Here is a 6,128-nt window from a genome sequence, read left to right as displayed (position 1 = left end):
AGAAGAGGATGAACCCCAAAAAAAATCTTTCAGACTTTTTAAAAGAGTTCCGGCAGTTCTATTAAATTCAGCTTTGTAATCTAAGGCGTTTTTTGATAGGTGCTCACCGACTGAAAGTTAACCCCTCCCTCTGCCCTCACCATCCAACTTTCTGGCCTCTTTGGAATTGAAAGCGAAAAGATTTTACAGGGATATCCTCGTCCAACTATAGTCAATCGATTCTTCGGAGATAAAAGTCGCATTTCAGAGAGAGCTTTGCCCCAAATCGCATCTCGAAATTTTCCCTTTAAAAATAAACTAAGCAGAAACGGTACTGTAATAACGAAATTTGACCAATAGAAACCATAAAATTATATAAAAACTTATTGTGATTAAATCAGTTTATCTGGATATAAGCGTAGATTAAATTTTGGTCACAAGTATCGCCGCCTACCGACCGAGTTTTAAATTGCATATATGAAAGCTGTCTGCTCATTCAAAATTATTTCAACTGAAAAACATGGAAATTAAAACGTCTGCTATTTCTTTAGTTCACGGATATTAAGGCAGATGGCGCTATATTTCCTAAGCTCGAAGCCTATACGTTTAGATTTTATAATACCTGTTGATATGGGTCAAAATGCAAACCAGATGAGTTTAAAACCGAAACTAATATGAATTCACTTCAAACCGACCGACAGTCTAAGTTGAGCAAATTTCAGATGGCTTAGAATTATCGATTTTACCTATCCCTCGATTAAAAACTTGCAGAGGTTGGCTCGAGTGGAATGAAGGGCTTGCCACCACCCTATTACGCAATTTAACCCGGCCACCTGAATTAAAGATAATAAAGGTCGGTAGATAACTTTAACCTCTATGGTGGTGCCTTACATACGAATGCTGACTTTCTATAGCTTTACATGTGTGGCATTTTTACATTTTCGACAATGCGGTGTATACTTTCCATAGCTGACTGGAAACTCTCGAGAAACTGCGAAGGATAAACTAATATAAGTTAAGACAGTAAACCTAGGAGGATGAAAGTGAACCTGGAGTGGTAATTTGCGCGCACGATGTACTGCACCTGCCTCTTGGCTTAGGCCCGGTTCATCGTAATGTGCTGCCATCTCTGAACGGCAAAATCTGAACTGTGACCTTGAAATAAGCTAAGCAGGTCCTAAGCAGGGTTTTGAAACGTACCGAAGATGTCGTTTACGAACGGGGACTAAATAACTGCCGTATATTTGCCACGAGGTACGTGGAGTTGCTATTCGTGAACTAGTCTCTCGAATTTTGTAAGTTCACCGTCTTTGGCCGAGGCTTAACGTTAAATTTTAATCGTAAATAATAATAAGAAGAAAAATAAGTTAAAATATTAAAAGTTACGCACCTACCTTTATTAACAAAAATTGTAGTAGAATAAGTATTTTTTAAAAGAGTTACGAATAATTTTGTTCACTGGCTGGAGCTTCACGTCGGTAAAACTAAAATATTTCGCGCTGCAGCTACGATAGGAGGCGATATTTTAGGAAAAGCATTTAAGGAGTTTTAGTTGGAGACACCACTTGCGTTAAAGAAAATCAAATGAAATATTTTCCAATGGAAAATATTAAGAAACCATTCAATAGCTGTAGTGTTTCCAACCAATTCGCAGAAGGATCCAGATAACAGTTGCGTTAGCTGACCTGAACAAATACTTATAATAAAAGAGATATCAGATTATCTGTAATTACGTTCAGATAGGATCAGATCAGTTGATACGGGTCAAAATGCAAACCAGATCAGTTGATACGGGTCCAAATGCAAAGCAGATCAGTTGATGTGGGTCAAAATTCAAAGAATATCAGTTGATACGGGTCAAAAATGCAAACCCGATCAGTTGACACGGGTAAAAATGCAAACCAGATCAGTTGATATGGGTCAAAATGCAAACCAGATCAGTTGATACGGGTCAAAATGCAAAGCAGATCAGTTGATACGGGTCAAAATGCAAACCAGATCAGTTGATACGGGTCAAAATGCAAAGCAGATCAGTTGATACGGGTCAAAATGCAAAGCAGATCAATTGATACGGGTCAAAATGCAAACCAGATCAGTTGATACGGGTCAAAATGCAAACCAGATCAGTTGATACGGGTCAAAATGCAAACCAGATCAGTTGATATGGGTCAAAATGCAAACCACATAGTTTTATCCGAAACTTATGTGGATTCATTATAAACCGACAGAAAGAAGTGAAATTTCAATTACTGTTTACTTTGATTTGCGTTACACAAGATATTTTATATCTTGTAAAAGTATAAGTCAGATAACTGAATTTCGTCAGACGAATAATAAATTAGTTCAGATCAGTTGCTGTGTGTGGGTCATATAAAAGACTGAACTTATCTGACTAACTGATTATTTTCCGATAACTGAAATTTACGACCCGAATAAACTGATCAGGTGGCTTTTGGAAGTATTAAACGTCTGTAGCTCGAATTGAGAGAATCTTGTACAAGTGACGCGATCGGATGTGGACGCGAAAGAGCGAGAAATAGTTGAAGCGTGCTTGGGCCCGAAACGATAATAAATGAGGGTACACATCCACAGAGAGCAGCCGAGAGCCGAGGCCCGCGCAGCTGATGGTTCGCGCTTGTGGTATTGAAACAAGCGGCGAACAAAACGCACTCATTAATCATGTTTCACCTGTCACCATTTTCGCCACGACAAGGCCCGTGGACTCCACACACTCTCTCCATCTCTCTTTCTTCTTTTGCACTTCACTCTCTCAAGTCACGGGTGCCCAGCCTCTTCCAATATTCCTATTCAAATTTTTGTTTCACTCTGGGCACTTTCGCGTGAGCGCTCATCCTATACAGCACACTATCCATTTTCGCTACAGCCATTACCTTATTAAGACACTCTAATAAGCTTGCCGAAAATATAATATTTTATCACCACTAATAAAATGAACTGCTTAAAATGAAGAGACCAAACAAACGCTACTCGATAGAGTGCCTGTGATGCCTAGATAACGGAACGGAATTAATAGTTAAGATATATTAGATATAATATTATCTTCATTTAAGTTCATATTTTATCAAATAGTTTGATATGGCTCTAAATGTAAACCAGTTAGTTTAAAACCGAAACTAATCTGAATTCATCGTAACCCGAGAGATAGAAAATGAGCAGATTTCAAATGCCTAGCAGTTATCGATTTAACATATCCCTCGATTAAATGCCTCTCGAATCGAAGTTTTAATTTCTGTTTATTTTCATTTGTTTTATGAAAGATTAGATATATGCTCAACGTATATTCTGAATCTGATGATATTATTTGTAGCAGATCAGTTCAGATTGGTTACTTGTGAAAAGGAATCAGATTGCAGTGATCGGAATATAAAATATTAACCTGATCTGACTTACTGATTATCTTCGGATATCTCAAAATTACGACCTGAATGACCGGATTAAGAAGCATTACTTTTGATGCCATAAGGCTTTCTCGTAGTATCGTCACTATTCGCGACCGAAAACTATCGCTACGCCCCCTTTCGTTCGCCATTGAAATCTAGATAGGTAGCGGCTAAAGCAGATGCTATTAGTTTTTCATCATCGTTTAAAGTACGATAAATAGATCGAACTATGGTTTTTATATGTGGTATGGTTTTATGATTATTGTTATTATTAATAATAAAAATAAGCTATCAGCCAAGACACGCGAGCTAACAGCTACTCCCTACATGTACTATTACCGATAACCTCAGCAAGTTTTTATTGAAAGTTGAAACCGAAGGACTCGGGGCGAAACCCTTCTTACACCAGCTGGGATCGAACCCGGCGCCTCTTGCTGCGAGACGAGAGTTAAAATAATGTAAAATAAATAGACTGATTTTCTCAAATTCATATTCGAACCATTATTTTGGGTAATTTTAAGATATACGGAATGCAAAGCAGTTTCTTAAACAAGTAGCGAGTGATCTCGTATCCCTAATTTCGGGATAAATCTTAGATTGGCTCGATTTCTCGGGCAGAATAAAATATATGGCTCAAATCAATCAGATACAAATGAAAATTCCTGGAGAGCTTTCGATCCACGCAGAAAAGGGAGCGTTTTCATTTTTTGCTTGGGTTTCCTCTGGCAAAGATACAATGGTTTTTGGCTCGTTGACGTATCCGACGAAAGAGCGAGTGAACAAAAAAATCCAAACAGCAAAGCTTCGGTGCTTTCAGTTCGATTTGGGACGCTGCAGAGAAGCCAGAAAAAAGAGAGAAGAGAGGTCCAAAAATGCTCGGAGAGGACTTTTAATCAAGCGACAGGCACTGATGGATCGGCCACCAATCTACAGCTCCTGATATTAATGTACCGAGGCCCTCTGGCTTCCAGCTTCCAAAGGGACAGCATCGCGTCTTACGAAAGTTATCATATAAGCCTGGCGAGTCTCCTAGGGCGTCAAGGGACAAACAGCATCCAAGTACCAGGCACCGAGCTCTCGCTAAGGGATTTCATTTAAATTGTATTTCCAAATTCGTAGGCAATATCGATTTGAATTTAGAATACCATATCGGGAAGTCGTCAATGTTATTTTTCCATTAGTCAACAATCGGTACCAGTATTAATTTGATTTAAAAAAGAACTACTTACTATAGAGGTTACATCTAATAAGGCCTAGTTTTCATTAGGCCAAAAACGCCACAACGGTAAGCTTCGACGCAAAAAATCTCCGTTAAGCCCCATTTTCATGCTCGCAGGCAGCGGATAAAAATCATCAAAATTCGCATCCGCCACTCGCAAGCGTGAAAATAAAGCTAAAATATCTGTTTGAAACAGATCGACGCGGAAAGTGAAAAAGGGTGTAGCGGAAGCGGATTTTGTCGATTTTTACCCGCTACCAGCGAGCATGAAAATGGGGCTTTAAGCCTAATACAATATTTTTGCGTCCGCCCTCGCCGTCGTCGCGATTCTGTTCTAGTGAAAGCCGGCCTTAAGTTATAGAAATGAAACACGATCTTGCAGTTGCTAATAGGTGTGATTTTTGTAGAGGTCGGGGATGGTTAACTTTTATTCAATAGATAAAGCTCTCAAAATTATTCGTAAAATGTTTTGATCAAGTAATTTATATTTCTGTATTATCCGATTAATTTTTTGATAAATTTGTAAAATTAATCGGAAAAACGACGTTTTTTTCGATAAAAAGCTCAAATTTTACGAATAATACATGTTTTTTAATCATTTTCCGAAATATTAACCGGTAAATTTCTTTGTTTAAAAAATCAATTTAAACATGGATAATGATTATCCCTCCCCGACCTCTAGATTTTTGTGTCAAAGCGCGGATTATTCTGAATGTAGTAGATCAAAGAATGGCTGTTCTTTATTAATTGGCTTAACACATTTGACAATGGCAGGGCCCCCACTCAAATCTTCAAATTTTTTATAGGAAAAATAGGATTATATTTCTAAAAATATAGGACTTTATAGGATTATTTTTCAAATTATAGGATTTTATAGGACTATATATGCCATTTCATTTACTAACTTTATGCATTTAAAAAACAAAATCTATATTTAGTGAAATAAATCTTTGATTTTCACTTTGAAAAATAGAAACTATTGAACCATTTCATCACAAAAATATACTAGTAGCTAACCATGTTAACAATAACAAAAGTATAGACTAGAGCTAAATCTAGCAATTTAATAGAGTGTCAGGATTTGAAATGGGTAAAATATCAAAATTATAGTATTTTATAGGACTTTTTAGGGATTTTACTAAAAATATAGGATTTTATAGGACCTTTTTGAAAATATAGGATTTTATAGGACATTTTAGAAAATATAGGATTTTATAGGACATTTTAGAAAATATAGGATTTTATAGGACATTTTTGAAAATATAGGATTTTATAGGACATTTTGGAAAATATAGGATTTTAAAGGAATTTTAGGACCTCTGGGGGCCCTGCAATGGTGTCTCTACCAACTTCAACAGTTTGACTCCCAAAGTACAAATCGTAATTCCAGCCACAGTTGTATTTGAACCAATAGAGCTTCTTGCATAAATTAAAATACGATTGGTCAACTTTCTGCGCCTTGTAGTAGCTTCAAGGCCTAGAGGCTAGAGCCGCAACTGGGTTACAAAAAAACTTCTGGCGAAGAGCGG

Source organism: Leiobunum rupestre, chromosome 5, assembly GCF_980474605.1.
Source record: "Leiobunum rupestre chromosome 5, qqLeiRupe1.1.hap1, whole genome shotgun sequence".
Lineage (NCBI taxonomy): Eukaryota > Metazoa > Arthropoda > Arachnida > Opiliones > Sclerosomatidae > Leiobunum > Leiobunum rupestre.
Note: the sequence above shows the minus strand (reverse complement) of the source record.